This window comes from Fomitiporia mediterranea, assembly GCF_000271605.1.
Source record: "Fomitiporia mediterranea MF3/22 unplaced genomic scaffold FOMMEscaffold_7, whole genome shotgun sequence".
Classification (NCBI taxonomy): domain Eukaryota; kingdom Fungi; phylum Basidiomycota; class Agaricomycetes; order Hymenochaetales; family Hymenochaetaceae; genus Fomitiporia; species Fomitiporia mediterranea.
The window spans coordinates 1,216,945-1,225,661 of NW_006760392.1; positions in this window are offsets into that span (position 1 = coordinate 1,216,945).

The following is an 8,717-nucleotide window of genomic DNA, read 5'->3' on the forward strand; positions in this document are numbered from 1 at the left end:
ATCAAACATCCAACTTAGTGAAAACCCTAGATGTATGTATCTTATTAATGAGCTCCTGAATCAGAGGGAGTAGGTACTTGTTTTTGACAGTACCCTTATTGAGACAACAATAATTCTGGACTAGGTAGAGCTTCCTATCTTTCTTTTTGACAAAGAAGAAAGGGGAGACTATAAGGGACTTTAAGAGTCAGATCTAGCTGTTCTAAAGATTTTCCTGAAGGAACTCATTAAGCACCTCCTACTTGTCTCTATTAAGTAGGTAGACCTTACAATCCTTAGGTTAGAAACCCTTGGTCAATTCAATTACATAGTCCTAGGGACAGTATTCAGGAAGCTGGTCAAATTCCTCTTTACTAAAGACTTTAGAGAACTCTCAGACAAAATCTAGCAGGCTGAGTCTACATGTGTTCTAGAGTAGAGTTAACTCTATTCTACCTTGACTAGAATATGTATTCACATATCTATCCTAGTTGAAGAAGAACAACTGGTCACCTTTATCAGAACTGTTAGTAACATTAGAAGTGTTTGTATTCACTCAGAACAGTAGTATAAGGTAGCTGTAAGACTTAAGACACTGATCAAACACAAGTGTCTACTTTAACCAGTCAATAGTAGGGTTGTAAGCCTTGAGCCATTCAAATCTGATGAAGATGTCTGTCTTTCTAAGGTTGGTGACTCTAAACTTAATACTTTCCTTATGATTCTGAATGGTCATCTATAGTTGGACAAACTCAGTGATCCAACCATTCTAGTTTAGAGTTCTGTCTGTATTGTATACTAGGATTGGAAGTAGAACACATTAAGTAGGGAGGTAGTGTTCCTACACAAAGGCCTTATTAATGTATGAACTAGTGTATTTACTGTCTACTAGAGCTGTTGTTTAGATCTGAGAGGATCCTGAGAAGGGAGCCAAGAGGATAGGAACCTAGAGCTAGTGTCTGAAACATTCTTAGATAAACTACTACTTGTTCTGAAGGGAATGTACAGCTTGTATAATCTTGTTGTCTGAGAGGGCAAGTATATACACTAACATTTCCTTATTAACCTCTCTCTTTCAACAAGGACAGACTCATGTCCTCAGTTGTGAACTTAGCTGAGGCTATCCTTACTTGATACTATAGACAAACTACTGAGTAGTGAACAGGGCTAGGTAACATTCTGAATGTTCTAAGATCTTAGAATGTAAAAGTAGTAGGTCAGATTGTACAGATTTAGACTCAAATGAAGTGTAAAGAGAAGAATCAAAAGAATCAGAAGAAATAGGAGAACTATCTACTTTTGTTTTTGACTTTTTTCTTTCTAATAAATAATTTTGTTGATTTATTTTTTCTACTTTTTCTACTTTTTCTACTTTTCTTACTTTATTTACTTCTAATCCTATAGTGTCTATTGAATCAAAAGTAGTCATTAAAAAATCTGAGTCATAGCCCTTTAGTACTACATTCACTATTAGGCCTCTACAAAATCCTAGAGTATGTAGTCAGAGTCTAGGAGTTCTGAGGTGACTTCCAGATTTGTAGAAAAGGCTTCTTACTACAAATCCTACTTGTCACTCATTATTACTCTAGTATACTCCTTACTTTCAGGCTTCTCTAATGTTTATTAGAACAGATTGATCACAAATTACAGGCAGATTAATCTAAGGGCTCAGAACTGTTAGAGCCAGACATATGTGTAGACATTCTGTACAGACTTGATACATCTAAGCTGTAGCTTAGTTGAAGGAGATAGTGTGTGTCTTTCACTTAGTGTAGATAACTAGTTCTAGCATCATTCTAAGAATCTTATTAACTAGTTCCAGGTGAAGAGCTTTTTCAAGCATTCTGATAAGGACATTATTGAACCTAAGTATGAATCCTGTTTTCCAGGCCAGAATATTGAACTCCTGAAAGAAGGTATTAGCAGAATGTTTGTCCTGTTACAGAGATACAAGCTTGTTCTGTATATTGTACTTCTTATTCAGATTAATGAAAGAAGCACAGAGCTGCCCTATGAATTCTAAGTATGACTTATTATTCTAAAGTCAGATCAGGCTTCTAATCTAATGACCTTCAATCCAGTTCTGGGCCTAGGTGGCTGTGTTACCTTCCTTCATGAAGGAGAGGACAAATAGAATACAATTGAGATCTAAGAATAGATTAGTTGAAGTAGTAGTCATGTATAGTTTGACTTAGTACTAGAAGTCCTTAAAGTACTACCTATTAAAGTCTAAAGGGTAGGCTACATGTACTTTCTTTCTAGAACAGGTTACAACTTCTGAAACAATTGGAACAGGTTCTAAAGAGGCTAGAGGCATGTAGTTAGTAAAGGCCTCTTAGATAAAGGTCTACACATATTGAGCTAGTTCTACTCATAACTACTAATCTGGCAGGACAGTAGGGGTGACAGTTAGTATAGTAGGGTCTATGTCTACACTATAAAGGGATTGGTACTAAACTAAAAGGGGTAATGAATAGAAGAAGGGTGGCAAAAGTTTAAAAGGGTTTAGAAAGTTTAAAATTTAAAAATGTAAAAGGGTTAGGACAAAAGAAAGAGATCAACATAATGGTGAGTACTAATGCCCAAAACATAGGAGAGTTGTAGGGTGGTAATGGGTAGTCTTGATCTGATGTCAGTGACAGTATAGAGGGGACCTGAAGGCTTAGTGAGGGGACCCAGGCTACAACTATCCTACACAACAGAAATACAGAATGTAAGTACTAGAACATAGTCAGAACTTGTAGAACAGGTGGAGAGAGAGAGTGAGACAAGAGTAGAGTATATAGAGTAAGCCTAAGAGTACAGGACTACCTAGAGTAGACAAGATCAAGACTACAGGACTAGTCTGATCTTGTACACTTATATATATTAAACTATACAAGAGTACTCAGAGAGTATGAGCTACTAAGAATGATAAGCTATGAAGAATGAAAGAAAGGAATGTTAAAGATAAAGGCACAAAGAATGAAGGGATAGACAAAGGGTAAGAGACTATAGAATGAACAGAGAATGAAGGAGTAGTCAAAGGAATGGAATGATGAAGTAAGGAAGGGTAGTAGTAAGAGTCAGTATACATATAGTCTATAGACAGTACTCCTGAGGGACAGAAGTCCTGAGTTCCAGTACAGAAGGGTGTGGAACCCTTGGAACTGAAGGTACAGGAGTAGAGAGTTGTAACAGAAGTGTAACAACTAGCTTACTATCTTATTAGTACACTTACTTACTCTGTCTGTCTCTAAATAGTATACTGTTAACATCTTTAGCTTTACACCTGTTCTTACATGTAATACAGTCTAAAATCTGGACAGGAACAGACAGTCCTAGTCAGAAACAATTTCCTAAGGTAAGCTGTTTTTATAATACTATTTGTTAAAGAACAGTTCTACAAATTCTTCTACTATCATGTCTATCCTACACAGTTCAATCCTAATGTTTATACTACCTAGTCAATCTGTTATTGTTACTATTCTATTGTATCTACTGTCTTCTAGTAATAGTCTGATAAAGTTAATTGTAATACTCTCAAAACACACATTTAGAACTAATAGTAGATGTAACAGACTAGTAGGTTTTATAGTTAGGTTCTTATTGTGAGTACACATTATAGTCTAGAATATAGTTCTGTTCAAGATCCTAGCACATGTTAGACTAATAGAATAAGTTGTGTAAGGACAGATAAGTCTTGTCTACACTAAAATGTTCTAGTTTATTATACATAAGGTGGTACAAAGTTTCATATATGTTTCTAGAGCTCAGAATTACTAACTAGTTGTCTAAGTATAGTAGTTCTTAATCCTTACAAGCTCCTATAATACTTCTAAGATTGTATTAAAGCTTATAACAGAACTCATCTGTGTTGTAACTGTTCCTAATTGTTATAAGAAGGTTAGGATCTGTAAAGATTTGTATAAATATACTTTCTAAGGTTTCCTGTACTAGGTTCTTATTTTCTAGACTAGTATTAAAGTCTGAATGATAGGAGAGCACATTAGCAACTGTGTTCTCTTCTCCTTTAATGTAATACAGTTTATAGTTATACTAGGAAAGGTCCTTTATCTACTAGGCTTGTCTCTAGAACAGATTGTACTATGTATCTAAGTATTTAAGAGTATATTAATCTGTATAAACATAGAAATGTACTCTCAGAAGGTAAATACACTATTTCTTAAGTGTGTAAACAATTGTAAGGAGTTTGTACTTGTGTATTAGGTAATTGTGTTCTATACTATTATATTACTTAGACTTGAATACTATAGGTTTTACTGTTTTCTACAAGGATCTAATACTAAGGACTACTCTAGTCCTAGAATTACTCACATTCATAGTTACATAGATTTACTCTCCTGAATTGTAGTCTACAGAAGTGAGACACTTACAGCTAGTAACAATAGACTTGATTGTGTTGAAAGTGTATTAGTGTTCTAGTTTCTACTCTAGAAACACCTTATTATAATCCTTACCTGTAAGTAGAGAAAGAACTATAGTATGTTCTATAAGGTGTAGAAGGTATACTACAATATACTATAAAAGTCTAAGAAACCTACAAATGTCCCAGGCTCTCTAAGGCTGTAACAATTCTAGAATACACTTGACTTTGTCTGAGTCTGCTTCTGTACCCTTTTCTGTAATTAGATACTTAAGAAACTTAACCTCTGTACAGAATAACTTAGTTTTCTTCTGTGAACAGACAAGACTCTTGTTATAGAGTACCTGTATAACCTTTCTAATGTTTCTAATGTGTTCTACCTCTGACTCTGACTAGATAATAATATTATCCAGGTAGACATAACAGATTCTTCTAATAAGATGTTCTAAGACTCTTATAACTCTCTACTGTTGTATAGCTAGTGTATTACATAATCCTATTAGTATGAATGTCTACTTATATAGTCTGAATAGAGTACTAATTGTAGTGAGTAGGATATGTTCTAGATTTATACAGGTTTGGAAAAACATATTAGTCATATTAATCTTTGTATATATACATTCTCTAATAACATTATTCATAATTTTGTCAATACAGGGTAGTAGAGTCTAGTCACAGATTGTGTTACTATTTAATGCCTAGTAGTTGTATACTATGTGTGAGAGGTCTTCTGAATCTACCTTTAGGATTAGGAATGTAAGTAATGTGTATAGACTTTCTAACCTTTACAAACAACTAGCTTGAATGTGCTAGTCTAGGAGTGTGTATCAGGCCTTCTAGTATTTCTGTAAGTATGTACAAGACCTTGTAGCTACTACCTTAGACAGGTTCTTAAACTGTATGTTGTGTATAATCTCTTCTAAAAGTTCTACAACAGTTAGTATAGACTCAGAGTTTAGGAAGCAATCTTAGTATTGTTACTTTAGCTCTCTATCTAAGGTCTTATATTACTCTGACCTAGCTAGTGTCTTAATACACTCTCAAACAGTTATAGCTAGGGATAGTACTAGTTCTGAGGGAACACATGTAGGTTGTAGAATGTAGACTGATTCTGTCCTTTCTACCTTTATTAGATTATATTTAGAATCCTTCAGAATAACTGTCTAACCTTCTATGTTAATAACAATCTAGTTCTTCTAAAGGAAAGGTGTACTAAGAATCATTTTATTGTACAAGTTATTGACTATACAAGCTTTTACAACCTTTAATATCTATTTCCAATCTGCCAACTACACTTACAGCTTTACCTACTCTATAATCTATTTTCCTGACTCTTCTACTAATTTAATAGTTAGTATTATAATAATGTGTCTTTTGAGTAGAAAGTACTTAAAGCCTATCTAGAACACTAGTTTATTATTAATCAGAACTGTAGAATAGTCAGAGTCAATCATAAGTCAGATATGAATTAAAGTAGAACTACCTTCTATAAGAATATAGTAGTCAGAGAATAGTAAAGAGTTAGAAATCAGAACATACTCAGATTTGTCTCTACTTGTAGATTCTAACACTATAGATTACTCAGTTTGTACAAGTATAGTAGACTTTTACTTTAAACAAAGGGACTCAATATACACTTCTGTAATAGGAACTGTGTCTTTAGGTTTTAGCAGACCTGTTAGACAATTATTACCTCTATAATTTACAAACAGTTTATAGTACTAGAAACATTCTTAGTTCTTTATTAGGAGTTAGTACTCTGTATAAAACAAAGTAATATACTTTACAGTACTTCCTAAGGTAACCTTTAGGTTGACTGTTACTAGGGTAAACATTCTAGTGTGTAGCTTCTCCTGGTCCTTCTTCTGGGCCTGTTCTATAGCTAAAATAGTCTTTATACTGTTACAGACCTTTACACAATCTGCTTCTAACTACTTTACTAGCTTGTATACATACTCTAGCTATTTACAGAGTCTTACACAGTCTGTTACTTCCCTTCCCAGGATTGGTTCCAGAGTTGAGAGGTGGTTTACAGGATTAGGAATTTAGTTATTTACTAGTACTACTATGTATACCCTTTCTGTATACATTATAATCTGTTTAGTGTAAGTTAGAACTAGTCTTATAAGAGTAAGACAGAGCTTGAACTAAAGATTAGAGTGTAGATTTGTCTTAAGAAGTTTGTAAAGCCTGTCAGGATTAAGGTACCAATCTTCTGAGAGACTAAAATTTATTCTAGTAACTTATAACTACTATTTCTAGAAGTTGTAACTGTCTTACTATATTATAAGTAGCTTGTTCCAGGTTTACTCTACCTAGTCTATAGAGAGTATCTTACACTAAACCTCTCAATAGAATGTGTCCAGTATAAGTCCCTCAAGCCTAGACTAGTCATACTTACACTACTAGTATAGTTTACTATCCTGTAAGCATTCTATTACAACTGTAACTATATAGGTTGTAAGAACAGATTTGACAGACATATACTTCTTATAGAATGTAAAGATTTATAACTAGAGAGTATACAGTGTTAGATTACTTAGAGTCAATATTAGAGGCTTTGTAACATTCTCTCAGATTAATTAGACTTTAGTAAATATAGTTTAGAACATAATAACTTTCTAGTGTCTTAGAGTAGACTTACTTACATTACTATCTACTTCTAATAACTCTGAGCCACTCTCTGAGTCTGAGCTTAGAGTAGCTATAGATAGTAGTAGTGTTAGGGAAGTGAATACAGATTCTTTAGTTAACAGAGGAGCAACTATAGTAGCTTCTAAGAATACCTAGTACTAGGGGAAACAAGACCTAGTTATATACAGTTAGGAGGAGGGCTGAGCTTACTTTAAGACTGTAGTAGTACATTTAGAAAGGTTAAAGGGCCTTACTAACAGTAGGGAGTGTTTAGAAAGGTTAGAGAACCTTACTAACAGTAGGAGACATTCAGGAAGGCTAGGGGAACCTTACTAACATGTAGTAAGACAAAGACTACTTTGTTAATATTAAAAAAAAGTAGAACAGTACTAGGAAAGTGTTAAACACTATTACAAACAAGTTCCAAGTTTATAGTAACATGTAAAGGCTGACAGGACAAAGGTATCTTTGTTACAGTCAGAAATACAAACTGATACAACAAAGGTAAAGAATACTAACTATATATACTAAGGAAATAGTCTATACTCAAAAGGGAAAATAAAAGGGGAACAAAAGAGGGGAACATAATACATACTTAAAGGGGAAGACAAAAGGGGATAGTATACATCTAGGAATGTAGGGAAAGTAGTTATAACAAAAGGGGGACTTAATACAAGCATGTAGGAAAAGTGTATGACTCAGTAAGCTACTACAAGAACCTACATACAGGATCTACAGTTCTGTACTGTAGAACTGTGTAGAAACTGTTGTAAGCTGTCAGGCAGGCTTACATACACAGGAAATAGTCAGTTTTGTAATAAAGGCTAGAATTCTTAATACACAAAGTATGCCTAATAAGGACCTTGATTCCTCTTCTCTATTATATTCAATAATATAAAGTCTTCAGACTAAAAAGTAGACAAAGTGTTTGAGAATTAGAGTAGCTAGTACTATTATAACACTAGTAATATATTTACTAAAATAAATACACTATATAGTTGTAAGTCTAATATCTAATAAAAATATTTATAAAACTTTACCTTACTGTGTTAGTAAATATAGACAATAGGAAGAATGTAGTAAGAGTAAACAAAATATACATTTATAAATATTCAGAACTTGAGTATAGAGTCACAAGTTTGTTTTTAATTTAAAACATAATAATAGTAGAAATTATAGTATTAAGATTTTGACAATAAAAATAAGTATTAATAATATTGAAAGCATACTAAACAAGGTCCAAATCTCTAAATAGTTAATACAAAGTGCTCTTTGACTAAGATGCATACTAGATATTATACTAATCCAGGCACATATAATGTACCAATCTACTACAGTAGTACACACTATGCAAGTTAATTGAGATTGCTTTAGAGTAAGTTGCATGTAGTACTAGTGGAAATTTGCATTCACTATTTTACTACCATCATTGTTGACTAACCAATGCAACTCTCAATGGTAACGGGTACTTGAGCTCAAATTTAACTCAGCATTCTAATATCTTCCATATCTCTAAGGTATTGGAGTTTAAGAGAATAACGCATTACTGATGGATAGTAACTCAGTGCAATATCTTTGTACTGCTACCAACAACCCTCCGGAGATTGTGAAGATACTCGAATGTGAGCACTATATTTCCTCAGCTACTTCATCACTGATGCTCACATCATTATATATATACTAGACAAAGATAACAACATAACCCGTATTAATGCAGTCGTTGTAACACACTTCTGCA